The sequence below is a fragment of the Lissotriton helveticus genome, chromosome 1_1, assembly GCF_964261635.1.
Source record: "Lissotriton helveticus chromosome 1_1, aLisHel1.1, whole genome shotgun sequence".
NCBI lineage: Eukaryota > Metazoa > Chordata > Amphibia > Caudata > Salamandridae > Lissotriton > Lissotriton helveticus.
Window position 1 is genome coordinate 361,268,705 of NC_136057.1, and position 15,742 is coordinate 361,284,446.

Here is a 15,742-nt window from a genome sequence, read left to right on the forward strand (position 1 = left end):
AGAATAGCGTATGTAGGAAAATCTAGATTTCCAGACCGACATTCACGTCTAGACTACAAGAAAACTGTTCATCATCCGGCGCCAGAACAAGGTTCTCTAGAACAAGTATTTCAAGCTACCGATCACATTCTGAAGTCACGAATCGGTTACAGTGAGTTAAGTACTATGCATGAACAAGAACTAGTCCGATCAGCAGTCCGATGGATTACTGATTCTACCACTTTTCCAGACGAAATAGTGGCACAAATGTTTCTGAAACTGCCCCCAGCCGAGCAGCGACTGGTGGGTATGTATATGATCCAACACCTCATTACTCTGTATGAGGGTCAACATTCTGATCCAGGTCCGTTACACGATGTCCTGAACGAGTTACTCCAGTATAGATGGAAAGGTTTAGGTACCGATTTAATTAGTGTCATTCTAGAACAGCGTCACAAATATAGAACGTTTTTGAACCCGCATTTTGTTCATGTCTCACCCCCAGAAAGTAAACCCTTTTACATAGATAGACAGAATCCGTTACGAGAAGTACACCCAGTCAGGACAACAGATGGTGAAATGCAACGAGTGTTTGTTTACACTCCGATTACCAAGATGGAACTCTTAGAGATGAAGAAATTAATTCCCTGTCATGACAAAGATCCAGCAGGGTTCCACCGAGAATTAAAGGACATGCTCCGTATGGGAGAATACACGTATCCAGATATAATTAAAATGCTAAAAGTCCTGTTGCCCGCAGGGGTATATGAAAAACTCAAGGAAAAAGAATGGGAGGTGGGAGAGAAAAAGATCGATTGGGCAGTTCTAGAAGCCGAAGATAAGATACGAGTACCAGGTACCGGTCTTGGAGAGAAATGTAAAGAATTACCAGAACTGTTAATACAAGTTTTGCCAAGATTATTAACAACTAAAAAGGAAGACTGGGATGCAATCTCAGCCTGTAAACAGAAACAAGATGAAGACACTAGTGATTTTTATTCTAGATTTGAATTTTTTTTTATTATAAACAGTGGCCTCAAGACAAGTAGCGAGTCATACCCTCATCTTTTTGTTACTAAATTAGTCGAGAATTCAAGTCCACAAGTTAAGAATCGAGTTCTGAAAGTCGAAAGTACATGGCAAGCTAGTACCCCGTCCCAGATGTTACAGATGCTTCAGTACCACCAGAATAGAATCAGAGAAGAGCAAGATCATGAAAGAAAACGTATGAAAGACACGAAAATGAAAGTACTAGTTGCACAATCTGTTCCTCAAGACAGTCAGAAGAGGGGTCCGAATCAAGCCAGTCATCCTACAGCTCCCGTTAAAGGGACATGCAATTATTGTAAACAGCCAGGTCATTTCATAAACGAGTGTGCAGTTCTGAAACACAATATAGCTACTGGTAAGACTAAAGAAAGACCACGTCCGCCTAGACAAGAACAAGTTTCACAGACTTCTCAGTCACAGAATGCACAACAGACAGTTCCAGCACCGCAGCCTATTGCTGCAACACAGCATGTTACACAGCAGATGTACCAGTATGCACAGTCTGAGTATCCAGAGTATCAGCCATATTCATGAAACAGCCTAGAGAGGGAGGTAGGCTTGCCTCTCATCGAGATACCTGTAGATCAAGAGGGTCCCTATGTTCATAGTCAAGTACTAGGGAAAGACAGAAAGTTTCTGATTGATACAGGGGCAAGTAGGACGACCATCAGTCACGCTGAAGTTCCAGGGGCTCCGCTCTCAGGCTCTAGAAATATTTCCCTTGGATTTTCAGGAAAGCCTATTGTAAACGAGATATCTAAGCCAGTTACTCTAGAAGTAGGTCCATTGTCCCGCACTACTGATCTGTTACTTACTAAGTCGTGTCCAGAAAATCTGTTAGGCATTAAAACACTGAAAGAATTAGGTGCAGTTATTTGCTGCTCCCCAGAGGGAATACGCCTGTTTCTACGTGACTTCAAGGGTCACTATGTATTACGAGATTTTGATCCGAGATTGTCTAATGTTCCGCAGCATCTATGGGCGCAAGGTCCAACTGATGTAGGTTATATGCAAATCACACCCCATCGTGTGACTCTCAAGCCAGGTGTAGTGTTACCACGAATCAGACAGTACAGATTGCCACCTGAGGCTGTAGCAGCCTTATCCAAAATTATTGACGAGCTCATCGCTCAAGGAGTAGTTGTAGAAACTGACTCCAATGTATGTAATTCTCCGATCATTCCAGTCATGAAACGTACTGATCCAAATGCACCCCCAGTATATCGATTAGTGATTGACCTACGAGAACTTAATAAATGTATTATTCCCCAGTACCCAGTTGTCCCAGATATCTCTTCCCTATTGACAGCCATTGATTCCGAAGCCTCATTTTTTTCAGTCATAGACCTCAAGAACGCGTTTTTCAGTGTCCCCATTCATCCAGACAGCCAGTTTCTTTTCGGATTTTGTTTAAATGGAAGGAGCTATATGTTCACACGAGCTCCTCAAGGTTTCACAGAAAGTCCTAGTATTTACAGTCAAGCACTTAAGAGACAACTAGACAACATTCACATGCCAACTGACACTGCCCTGCTCCAGTATGTCGATGATCTACTGATCACAGCCCGTTCTGAACGTGCTTGCGAGCGAGCATCACTTACAGTCTTGTATTTCCTTGCCGAGATGGGGCACAAGGTGTCCCCTTCGAAGCTTCAATTCTGTGTCCAGCAAGTGATCTATTTAGGCCACTTACTGTCCAAGAGGGGTAGGCAGTTGACACCCGACCGTATCCAGTTAATAGCGAGTCTTCCTCAGCCCAAGACCCAGAAGGAGGTACGTGCTTTTATCGGCCTTACTTCTTATTGCAGACAATGGATTCCTCAGTATGCATTTCTAGCTAAACCACTGATACAGTTAACAACGCAGGAGGCAGCCGTATCGACTGTCCTCCCTTGGACATCTGAACATACACTTAGTTTCAATGAGTTAAAGAAAGCTTTATGCCAAGCTCCTGTTCTAGCTACACCGAACTACAGTAAGCCTTTCACACTTTTCGTCACAGAACGCGAAGGTACAGCATTATCTGTTCTCACACAAGATCAAGCAGGACAATGCAAGCCCTGTGCTTATTTTTCGAGCACATTAGATCCTGTAGCCCAGGCTCTGCCTGCGTGCCTGAAGTCAGTTGCAGCCACAACACTAGCTATCAGACAAAGTGATTCCATAGTATTAGGACACTCCTTGACAGTACAAGTTCCACACTCCGTGGAAGTTCTTTTAAACCGAACACAGACTCAGCACTTGACAATTGCACGTTTAACAGGTTATGAATTGACACTGTTCCAGCCACACATAGAAATCAGACGCTGCAACGTTCTAAATCCTGCTACACTGTTACCATCAGTTAATTCGAATCCTGCCACACACGACTGTGTGGAAGTAGTTAATATTATGACTAAGCCAAGACAAGATCTGACAGATATTCCATTACCAGATCCAGACCTGACACTTTATGTGGATGGTTCATGTATGAGAACAAGTACAGGAGAACTAGTAGCCGCGTATGCAGTGACTACTGACACTGAAGTTATAGAAACACACCGTATTGACACCCTGTCTGCTCAAGCAGCAGAGCTAGTTGCTCTGACACAAGCCTGCATACACGCTAAGAACCTGAAAGTTAATGTTTACACAGATTCACGCTACGCATTTGGAGTCGTACACGACTTTGGAGTGCTCTGGCAGGAGAGAGGTTTCATGACTTCTCATGGAACCAAGATTCAGCATGGTCTCCTTATTCAGGCTCTGTTAGATGCCATACATTTACCGACATCTATTGCTATCATGAAATGCAAAGCACATACGAAAGTTACTGACATTATTTCCCAAGGTAACGATCTAGCAGATCGCACAGCCAAGCTTACAGCACAGACTCCAGACATTCCAGTTAATCCGACACAGACACATACTCCAGATCCGACTACCTGTATGACAGTTAAGGACCCTACTCAAGATGTCATAGATATCCAGTTACATGCTACTCCCGATGAAATCAAGAAATGGTCCGAACAAGGAGGGGTCCAGACAGATCAGGGATGGGTAACGAAGGGTAAAGCCACATGGTTTCTCCCCGACTCCATGGTTCAAGTCATTATCAATACCGCACATAGTCCAGTACATTTAGGAGAAAAAGCTATGTTAGACAGTATCCAGAACATTTGGTTCAACAAGCATTTACGAGCTGCAGCCAAGCAGAAAGTCCGTACCTGTATGATATGTTGCCAGTTTAATCCAGGTAAAAGTGTCCCGGTGGAACAAGGTGGTTTCCAGCCCCCTGACCACCCTTTTGAAGTCCTCCAAATGGATTATATTCAGATGGAGCGATGTCGAGGTTTCAAGGATGTCCTTGTAGTGGTATGCGCTTTGTCCAGGTGGACAGAGGCATATCCAGTCCCAGATTACACAGCCGCGACCACTGCCAAGCAGTTGGTTCGTGAGTTCTTCCCCCGTTATGGACTCCCTAGAGTCGTATATTCTGATAACGGCCAGCCATTCTCATCCGAGTTGATGAAACATGTTTCCCTGTTGTTAGGGTACCAGTGGAAGTTCCATTGTGTACGCCATCCAGAAGCAGCCGGTCTAGTAGAGAGACATAACCAGACCCTGAAAATTCGAATTGCAAAAGTATGTAAAGAGAAAGGTGTGGACTGGCTAGTAGCTCTGCCAGTTGCCCTGTTTTATATGCGCATGGTCGCACATTCCAGATCAGGTCTGTCCCCGTACGAAGTCGTATTCGGCCGCCCCCCTAACATGTGGGGTACACCTAGACCTCGAAGTATTACCGATGTTTCAAGTAATATGCTGACAGATTACCTAGCTTCCTTGATGTCTGCCCTCAACTCTTGTCGTTCACAGGTTGCTGCCGCATTTCCAGACAATACCGAGGTGGCACCGCATGACATCGTTCCTGGATGTTTGGTTCTTGTCAGGAACTTTGATCGTTCAAGTCCGCTGGAGCCCCGCTGGAAGGAACCCCGACAGGTCCTCCTGGCCACCCGTACTGCCGTCAAGCTGGAAGGCAGGAAGGGCTGGGTCCACCTGTCACATGTGAAAAGATTTTTTGGATTGAAGCCTGTTTCAAAGAACATTTCCGAGGATCTTAAGGACTGCCAAAGTACTATTCTAAAGGACTGTCCCGCAAAAGACAATGATATTGAACCCTCCCCGTTAGAGAAAACTCCGCAACAGGAGTATAAGCTCAAATTAAGGTCTAGTAAAATAAGTCAGCCAGTTTGATTGTCTAAGTCCTCCCCTAGGTGAAACGGTTATACCGGTTTCTGACATGTATATAATAGACCCCCATAGTGAGAGAGTTAGTCAAAACTCAATCCGATGTATCGTTTTTCTAAGTTTCATATTGTTTTTCAGCCTTATGATTACCTGCACAGGTTATGCTTTTTATTTGTATTTTCCAGTTTCTCATGTAAATAAGTCTGCTAATGCTACAGTAGAGCACACGTTTAGTGATCTGCCTCCTCATGAACTCTCTTATCGTCTCGCTATGCGAAATAATTATTTTATCCGCATGTTACATTATTCACACCAGACCAGCAATGCCACTAATTGTTGGGTGTGTGGTCGACTCCCCCCTTTCCAGACACCGAAGGGAGTTCTGCCACTCTTTCCTTATCCATTTTCACATAATGGTTCGTGTGGAGCATGGTCCACGTTAACGTCATCCTCAACAGATATGTCTTTTCTTAACAGTACATGTTTTCCAGACAAGCAAGGTCTTCCCCACAGAACAGGGTTAGATCTAGAAAATGAAGTTTATAATTTAGGTAATTATTCTTCGAATTTCATGGTCCTGAATGTTCAGTCTGATACTACTCCAGACTTACCTGCTATGTCAGTACTACCAGTTAAAGGTGAATTATGTGTCCGAAAGAATGGTTCCGTACATGTAGGCCATAGTGATTGTACTACTATTGTCAAGTATAGTGACAGTGGGAAATCTATTTTCAAAGCTTCACGTCATTCTTATTTTGTTTGTGGTCAGACCGCATATGTTCGTCTGCCCCTCGATTGGGAGGGAACCTGTTACATTGCCTTCCTACTGCCACCAGTTTTTCTAGCCCCACCTGACTACCATAGGAATTCCCACCTAGTACATACTAGACACAAAAGAGACCTCCCGATTGTCGATTATACTGAAACTGCTCTAGAACAATACATAGATATCAATAAAGGTGTCTTCCCTTATTTAGGTACTGTCGTGAATAGTAAACTGATACGTAGATTAACCAGAACCCTTGAAGCAGTAGTGATCGAGACTACTTCTGCTCTAAGTAACTTAACCGAAGAGCAATCCTTTATGAGAATTGTCGTGCTCCAGAATCGTCTCGTCCTTGACGTCATACTGGCCGATAGGGGCGGGGCCTGTAGAGTAATCGGATCTAGTTGCTGCATTTTCATTCCTAATAACGCGCCGTCTGTTTATTCAGCTATAACCAGACTCCATAAAATTGCCCATATGTTACACCAAGATCCAGGCACCTGGACATGGTCCGGTTGGTTCTGGAATATAATTTCCGCCTGGGGATGGAAAGTATTGTCATTTCTGGGTATTGCAGTAGCGATCATATTCAGTTGCTGCCTCTGTATACAATGTGGCCCTGCGATTTGCGGCATTTGTGCTACCTCTTGTATTCCTAGTCCTAAGTCCCGTTCTAAATCCCGTTCCAAGAAAATTCGAGACGAGCAAATGATACTGTATGAAATGATAGATGGTATCATGAATATTGATGTTTCCTGATGGAAACGTAGTGACAAGGAGGGAATGTGGAAAAGTAAATTTTGCCATGTTCTGTGTCCCTACGTGTCCTCCATCTTATGTTATGTGTGCATGATTAATATGCATATGTATTCCCCATGTTCGATTAAAGATGCAATTACAGTTGTGTCCATCCCTAGTATGCCAGTTTCCAGTTCTCGTGAATACTATGAATATCAGGCCTATGTAAAGTTACGTTGCCACGTTTCCCAGTGTGCACGTTATTTCATTGAAAAGTCCCCGTTTCTAGGCCTCAAAAGGGCCCGGACACCAGATTCAGCTCCTGTCTCCTGAACCCTCGCTGAGGAGCGATACAGCCCCCACCTGTATCCTCGACCCTTCACTTACTTCCTGCCTCACAGTGCCCGGCTCAGCCTGGCTCTGCCTGTTAGTCTGCCAAGAGTATGTTATGATTCTAGTTATCAGTCCAGCCCTCCTTCTCTGCATTCCTAAGCTACTGAATCGCATCAATAGTTTCCGTCATTGTCTAGCCTTTACGTCTCCATGTAAGAGAAATACTGTATTTAATGGTCATTTAATATTCCTCAACACGCACTACATGTAGAATAATGCATGCTCCAGTCTTAGAGTCCGTTAGCCTCTCCCCTCCTGACTCTTAGTTTATATCAACATGTCCTCTAAACATCAGATACTAGATAGGGTTTAGGTACATGTCGCCCTGACTCTCCAGACTTCAGTCTCTACTCCTAGCACAGAGTTCATAGCCCCCAGCTTCTCCTAGTAACACGTCATTGTCAGCTTGCGCGCACCATTAGGTTAGAGGTCCCGGCTCCTTAGGTAGCCCCCTCCATGTTTCCGCCCCATTTATGACATATTCTGTTACGTTTACATCACATGTCTATGTACACTCCTCTTGTTACACCTACTTTCACCCTTATCTTTCGCGACTGCTATTGACCACACCCACTGCCCCGCCTATCGTATGTATTGTAATGCAATTGTTTTAGTATATATATACTTGTGTACTGTTATTAAAATGTTACGCCGATCCTGATCCAGCCCCCGGCAGCGCTGCCATCCCATTCCTGTGCAGGTTGTCCTGTTCCTGTCCTTTATGCTGTATTAAACCTGCAAACTCCTATTACCTCGAATCTTGACTCTTATTTATTGAGCTATCTGTTATTTACTATGTCCAGTAAAACCTAGATCCGGTATTATTTATTTATATACCACACATGGATGGCATTGACCCCCGGCACCGCCCAGACATACCTCTTTTGGGCAGTTGTGGCTCTTCTTGGCACGCCACCACTGCCACAGAACCCCCCCGCAGACGTGGACCTAGGCGTACGGGTCATCCCGACCCACACCTGGTCCAGAACACCGGGCCGCAGGAGATCCACTCTCCCGGCTAGGCCCAGGACTTGAAAGCATCCGGTTCTGCCATCCTCACGTGCACAGAGAGTGCAACGCCGTCGGGGGACATGCTGGTCGTTATGTGGGGGCGAATAATGGGGTCACTGCAGATTCGGGAAATAACACGCAACCAGGTCCACTGGCTGCGCGATGTATCCGTTCTAACCGACAAGTTGGGCGTAGGGACTTCCTACGCTAACCTAACTACCAACACTGCACTCCAACTTTCCACACACTTCCCTAAGGCGCTGAGGGCAGGAAGAGGATGTAACTTCCTGTCCTGCCCCCTATAAACCCTAACCTTAACCCATCCCCTAAACCCACCCCAAAACCTCTATCTAACACCATGTCCTCAGTCTGGTGCGAAGAGCCCGGGGAAGACTGGTCTGCCGGCCTTACTTCCCCCTTGCGCCGCATTCAGCAGCAAGAAGGTTTCTACCCCAGATGTCCCAGTGGCAGTGCTTATAGCGCCGTCACACACGTTCTTGGATGACCTACGATCTCACCCTGCCTTCAGCCGCCTTTGGACTGGTCATAGCAAGGGCCACCGAGGAGAGAGGCCTGTGAGACCAACTGCACCCTCCTCTCACAGAGGGGATCTGGCCAGAGACGGGTCATTACTTCCTATGAAGGGATCTGCATGCCAGGGGGTGATATAAAGACTTTGTGGCACGCCCTGGTGCCCCAAGGCAACAAACACACACACAGCGAGGACAGGCAAGTTCTCCCAGGGGAACCACAGTTTGTCTGCCTCTGTTTCAATCCCTCTGTCTCCCTCCCTCTGTCTCCGTTCCTCTGTCTTCCTTCCTCTATCTCTGTTCCTCTGTCTCCCTCCCTCTGTCTCCCTCTCCCTCTGTCTCCCTCTGTCGGTCCCCCTCTCTGTCTCCTCTCTCCCTGTCTCCCTCTGTCTCCCTCCCTCTGTCTCCCTCCCTCTGTCTGTCTCCCTCTCCTTCCCTCTGTCTCCCCCTAACTGTCTTTCTCTGCCTCCCTCTCTCTGTCTCCCTCTCTCTCTCTGTCTCCCTCTCTCTCCGTCTACCTCCCTCTCCCTCCCTCTGTCACCCTCTGTCTCCTTCCTTTCTCTCTCTCTCTCCCTCTCTCTCTATCTCCCTCTCTGCCTCTCTGTCTGTCTCTGTCTCTGTCTGTCCCTGTCTCTGTCTGTCCCTGTCCCTGTCTCTACTTCTATCTGTCTGTCTCCGACTGTCCCTGTCTGTCCCTGTCTCCCTCTCTCTCTGTCTCCCTCTCTCTCTGTCTACCTCCCTCTCCCTCCCTCTGTCACCCTCTGTCTCCTTCCTCTCTCTCTCTGTCTCCCTCTCTTTCTGTCTCCCTCTCTGCCTCTCTGTCTGTCCCTGCCGCTATTTGTCTCTGTCTGTCTCTGCCTCTGTCTGTCTCTGTCTCTATCTCTGTCGGTCTCTGTCCCCCTCCCTCTCTCTGTCTCTCTCTCTCTGGCTCCCTCCCTTTCTCTCCCTCTGTCTCCCTCCCTCCCTCTGTCTGTCTCCCTCTGTCTGTCGCCCTCTATCTCCCTCTGTTTCCGTCCCTCTGTCTCCCTCCCTCTGTCTCCCTCCCTCTCCCTCTGTCTGTCTTCCTCTGTCTCCCTCTGTCTCTGTCCCTGTCTGTCTCCCATCCTCAGTATCCCTCCCTGTCTCCCTCTCTCATCCCCTGACTGTCTCCCTCTGCCTCCCTCCCTCCGTCTCCCTCTCTCTCTGTCTCCCTCTGTATCCCTCTCTCTCTGTCTTCCTCCCTCTTCCTCTGTCACCCTCTGTCTCCCTCTCTCTCTCCCTCTCCCTCTCTGTCTCTGTCTGTCTCAGTCTCTGCCTCTTTCTGTCCCTGTCCCTGTCTCTGCCTCTATCTGTCTGTCTGTCCCTGTCTCCCTCCCTCTGTCTCCCTCTCCGTCTGTCTCTGCCTCTGTCTGTCTGCCTCAGTCCCTGTCTCTGCCTCTATTTTTCTCTGTCTGTCCCTGTCTCTCTGTCTCTGTCTCCGTCCCTCTCTCTCTGTCTCGCTTCCTCTCCCTATCTCTTTACCTCTCTCTCTCGCTGTCTCCCTCTCTCTCTACCTCTCCCTGTGTCTCCTTCCCCCTCTCTCGCCCTCTCCCTCTGTCTTTCTCCTTCACTCTCCCTCTGTATGTCTCCCTCTTGTCTGTCTCCCTCCCTCTGTCTCCCTCCCTCTGTCTCCATCCCTTTGTCACCCTCCTCCCTCTGTATGTCTCCCTCCCTCTGTCTGTCTCCCTCCCTCTGTCTGTCTCTCTCTGTCTGTCACCCTCTGTCTGTCACCCTCTGTCTGTCACCCTCTGCCTCCCTCTCTCTGTCTCCCTCCCTCTGTCTCCCTCTATCTCTTCCTCTGTACCGCTCCCTCTGTCTCCCTCCCTCTGTCTCACTCCCTCCCTCTGTCTCCCTCCCTCTGTTTCCCTCCCTCTGTCTCCCTCTCTCTGTCTCCCTCTCTCTGTCTCCCTCTCTACCCCGCACTCCCTTCCCTTGTCCCCCCTGTCTCTCTCTCTCTGTCTCCCACGGTTTCCCCCTCCCTCTGTCTCCCTCCTTCTCTGTCTCCCTCTGTCTCCCTCTCTGTCACCCTCTGTCTCCTTCCCTCTGTCTCCGTCCATCTGTCTCCATCCCTCTCTCCCTCTCTGTCTCTCTCCCTCTGTCTCCCTCCCTCTGTCTCCCTCTATCTGTCTTACTCTCCCTGTCTCCCTCTCCCTCCCTCCGTCTACCCTGGACTCCCTCCCCCTGTCTCCCTCTCTCTCTGTCTCCCACGGTTTCCCCCTCCCTCCGTCTGTCTCCCTCTGTCTTCATTCCTCTGTCTCCCTCTATCTGTCTCCCTCCCTCCCTCTGTCTGTCTCCGTCTGTCTCCCTCTCTGTCTCCCTCTGTATCCTTCCCTCTGTCTCCTTCCCTCTGTCTCCGTCCCTCTGTCTCCGTCCCTCTGTCTCCGTCCCTCTCTCCCTCTCTGTCTCCATCTCTCTGTCTCCCTCTCTCTCTGTCTTCCTCCCTCTATCTCCCTCTGTCTCCCTCCCTCTGCCTGTCCCCCTCTGCCTGTCACCCTCTGTCTGTCACCCTCTGTCACCTCACCCCAGCTTCCTGGGCACACACACAGCCGCACCAGAGTACTTTGCAGGTCTTTAAAAGACCACTTACTTGTTAATGAGGCTTTGTTGTGAATCGCCCGGCCCCATAGAGCAGAGTGTCTCAGAGTCCGCGCTACTGCAGCGGACTCCGAGACACTCTTTCAAAGGAATGCCTCTTAATTAGCAGCAGTTATGTGCTAAGTGCCCTTAACACCTTGGCCGCGGCTGGAATTCCGCGCCGGTGCTGGACATTCCGATCGCAGGCGTGGTCATGACGGCTCCCGGATGTCATCAGCACACGTCCACCATGACTCATGACGGTCGGGAGCTGTCATCAGCACCGAAGGGGTTAATACTGGTGTCATCCCGCGACACACCCGCCATTTGCAGGTGACACAGTACTGTGTCGGGACACACAGTTTGGAAAGCTCTGTAAGACTAAGACGGACGCCAGCCCCCTACGGAGAGGTGGCTTCCTGTTCACAAAACAAGCTGGCCAAGGCTGGGGCCGATGTCCTGGGGTGTTTTCACATCCCTTAATGTACACCAGCAGTTCGAAGCCTCTCGACACCGAGCTGTAAAACCACTATTTACAGTGGTTTCAGCTCGTCCTCCCTGCCACAGTGTGATATCGGCTTCTCACCGTGTGACCGTGTGATGTGAGTCAATATCGTGTGTCACACTGCGGCGCCGTGTGAGTTGGTAGGTATGGCGTACAGTCGGTTACCTACAGGTGCACAGGTCTGCCCTCGTAAAATAAAAGGGGTGCCAATCTCGCTCCGGTGAGGGGCTCACGTGGGACTTTCAGCCAAACATGGAGCATTTCCTCTCTAGTATGTAATTCTCAGTCCCCCTCCCTCCACCAAGCTACAGAAGTGCAGCACAGCCTACTTTAGAAACGGGGCAGTGCAGGCCTGTCAGGAAGGGGATTTAGGAACTGAAAGCAGAAGGGACCACGCACTGGGCGTGAGTGGGGGGGGGAGAGTAGAAAATATGGACTGACCGGTGAAATGAACAAGTGCAGACACAGGAAAAATAAGAGAGCTGAAAATGGAGGAGAGAGAGGGAAGAAAGACAGGTCACTGGGAGATGTAGGTGATGCATCGTGAGGCCATGCAGGGCCACTATAACCGTTTCTTTGGAGGTGTGGGATTAACACCCTACTGATTCTTTAAAGATGTATGCACTCGACCTGTTCGATTGCAAACTTATTTAAACAAAAAAAGAGTGTCCAAAAACACAGCTTGAATACAAATGGAGCAAAAAACAATGAGTATAAGACCCCACTCAGGTCAGTATAGAAAGCCCTCACTCACCACCCTGGTTGGTGACATGCTTCATCATAGGGCCCCACTGGAGAGGCTGAGTGCCTCCCCAGTGTGCTTCAACGCCAGATCTACTGCGGAGCAGGTTTTTGTGAAATAGACGTGAAGTGAGTGATTTAGAAGTGATAGTGATGATAAAAAAATGTCTTAAGTGTCTCAATTTTTTTTATTATTTGATCACTTGGACAGATTAAAAACAGTGTGGAAAATAGTCCAAAAATGTGGTTATTTCCAATAGATTAACAGTCAGTCAACATGTTTCTGCCTTGAAACGGTGTGAATTTACCAGGCATTCATCAGGACAAAAGTGAACTAAACCCTGGCGGTATGAGCACTCTAAGGCTCACCCTGACCTAGGGACGTGAAAGTAAAAACTGTGTAAAAAAGTGCATGTGGAAGGAGCGAGCTCCTCCTATGGTACTCCTAATTCAGGAGACCTCAAGGTTAGTGTATATGCACCTGTTGAGAAAAAGGACAAAGACATACATATAGGAGACAGGACAAACGGTTAAAAGTTGTTCTATGCTCATAGGTATATCTACAGTGCTCCAGTTGTAGGGAGAGGACAGTGGATGGTGGTATAGCAATATTGTTAACACCATACTAAGTCCAGAGGAGAAATCACGTTATACTTAGGGGTGCAGTGGACTACAGGTGGTTAACAGATGATATCACGTTCAAATGTCGAGTAGCCCTTGCTTAGATGCTTTCACATGTAAAATAATGGATCAATGGACCTCAATGGCCAGTGACCCCACCTGAAGACAATACAGAGATCAGGAATAAAATGTCTCACTTGAATGGTGAGTCAGTTGCACACCATGGATCTCGGGAGGGGGGTGGTGGCGTAATTGGCACACCCTTGGGAAAGAAAAAGACATAATCCGGAAGTTACAACAAAGGTTATGAGGACGTTCTACTTAGCTTAATCACGCCGGCTCTGATAGAACTGTGGATGCGGATACACAGGCACCCTCTCAGAACCTGATGATACCCTCGTAAACCAGATCCTGAAGACGAATGCGGTCTCTGGTGAGGCGGTATAAGTGGCTAGATGTTTACGCGCCTTCCTTCCGTGGTGGACGTGGCATCATGAGAGAATGGGTGTGGGCTTGACTTTTCGACCAATTAGCAGTAAGCGACAGTGAAGCGTCACGCATACATCATGCAGGTGGTGATGTAGACCAATCCAGAGGTCCGCTTGTGTCAATTATGACTAGACCGTTGGGTTTAAAGAGAGAGACAACGCGAATGTGCACGTGTATCCATGGTTACTGATACACTTGAAAACTTTATTGTTCCACTATCAACACAGTACACACGTGCGGATGCATCGCACCTCAACCATATGCCGGGAACCCACCACATTTGGCAATTGCAGCACTGCTGAATATTAAGCCCTTCAAGACCTCCAAAACAATCTAGATATCACAATCAAACCAGCAGACAAAGGTGGGGGGATAGTGATACAAAACACCACAGATTATGAAAAAGTCTGCCAAGATCTCCTGAATGAGAGGATGAACTACACCCCCCCTCACAAGAGACCCCACAGCTGAACTACAAATCCGCATTACCAATTTAGTTAAAAGAGCGGAAGAGAATGGACATCTATCAAATAATGAACCTGATTTTCTAAGTGCCAGTGATAACATTACCCCTTACTTTTACACACTGCCCAAAACACATAAAAACAGACTACCACCACCAGGACGACCAATCGTTTCTGGCATTGGCTCCTTACTCGAACCACTATCACGCTTCTGCGACCACTTTCTCAAATCTATCATGCAGAACACCCCGACCTACCTGAAGGACACGAAGAGCCTTCTACAGCTCCTACAGGCAGTGACCTTTGAGGAAAACACAGTGACACTGGTTACTTTAGACATAGAGAGTCTGTATACCAGTATTCCTCAGGACAATACCATCAAAGTCCTAGGGTCTGCCCCTAATTCAATCATATGGGACTACCAGACACCTAAGGCATTTATCCTGGAATGTGCAACCATAGCCCTGAAAGAAAATTTCTTTGCTTACAAAGGGCAGCTTTTCTTACAAAGCACCGGGACCTCGATGGGCAGTACCTTCGCCCCAAGTGTAGCGGGGCTGTACGTCGCAGATTTTGAGGCCAAACATATCTTACCATTGAATGGGCTCTTTACCCCCTCTATCCACCTGTGGAGGAGATACTTCGATGATGTGTTTTTGGTGTGGAAGGGCAGCGATAACCTTCTGGAAGACTTCCTCAAATGGATCAATACCTTGGATCACAATTTGAAGTTCACCCACACCATAAGCAAGACTGAGATTGTTTTCTTAGATGTGACCATTGCTGTCACAGGCACCAGCCTCTCAACCAAGACCCATTATAAACCAACTGCAAAAAACAACTTGCTAGAATTCACCAGTTTCCATCCACGCCCCTTAAAAGAAAACCTACCATATGGGCAGTATCTAAGAATCAGAGGTAACTGCAGCGATGTAAAAGATTTTAAGGAACAGTCAGCTGGCCTCACGGAAAAACTACAAGCCAGAGGCTATCCTACAAAAACTTTGGACAAGGGCTACAAAAGGGCACGCAACCAACCACGTGAGGCATTCCTGGAAGATAAGACCAATCTACCCCAGGAAATCCCCCTACCCTGTGTGACCACATACAGCAGCCTCTCTAACTTAATGAAAAAGTCAATCAACAAAAACTGGAAAATCATCTCCAGTATCAAAAAAACTTGGGAGAAACCACTTTTTTCCTTCAAGAAGGGACGAAGTCTGAAGGACGCCCTTGTCCACACACGTCCCAAAGAAAGGACGACTCCAGGCCCACGCTCTATCACAGACACCTGGGGCATGCCTAAAATAGTGGGACATTTCCCATGCTCAGACTGTAGTGTATGCCATCTGACAACCACAACCAAACAACTATCACTCAAACAAGGAAAAATATGGACCCAAAAAGCCCATATGAATTGCAATTCAATAAATGTCATCTATCTTATCACCTGGCCCTGTGGTCTGCGCTATATAGGAATGACTACCCAGAAGATCAAGCAGAGAATATGCGAGCACAGGAGCAACATCAGGTGTCGGAAAACAACCACCAAAATGAGCAGTCATTTTCTACAGTCAAACCATACCACCAATGATCTACGGTGGACGGTAATTGAACAGATTAATGGAGGTAG

The 15,742-nt window shown here is 47.7% G+C and overlaps 1 protein-coding gene across 3 annotated transcripts in view; it reads left to right on the plus strand.

Annotated features, from left to right (window-relative positions):
• Positions 1-15,742, plus strand: part of LOC144808610 (adenosine deaminase 2-like) — a 773,449-nt gene that overhangs the window by 376,215 nt on the left and 381,492 nt on the right. The gene's annotated exons all lie outside the window — the stretch shown is intronic.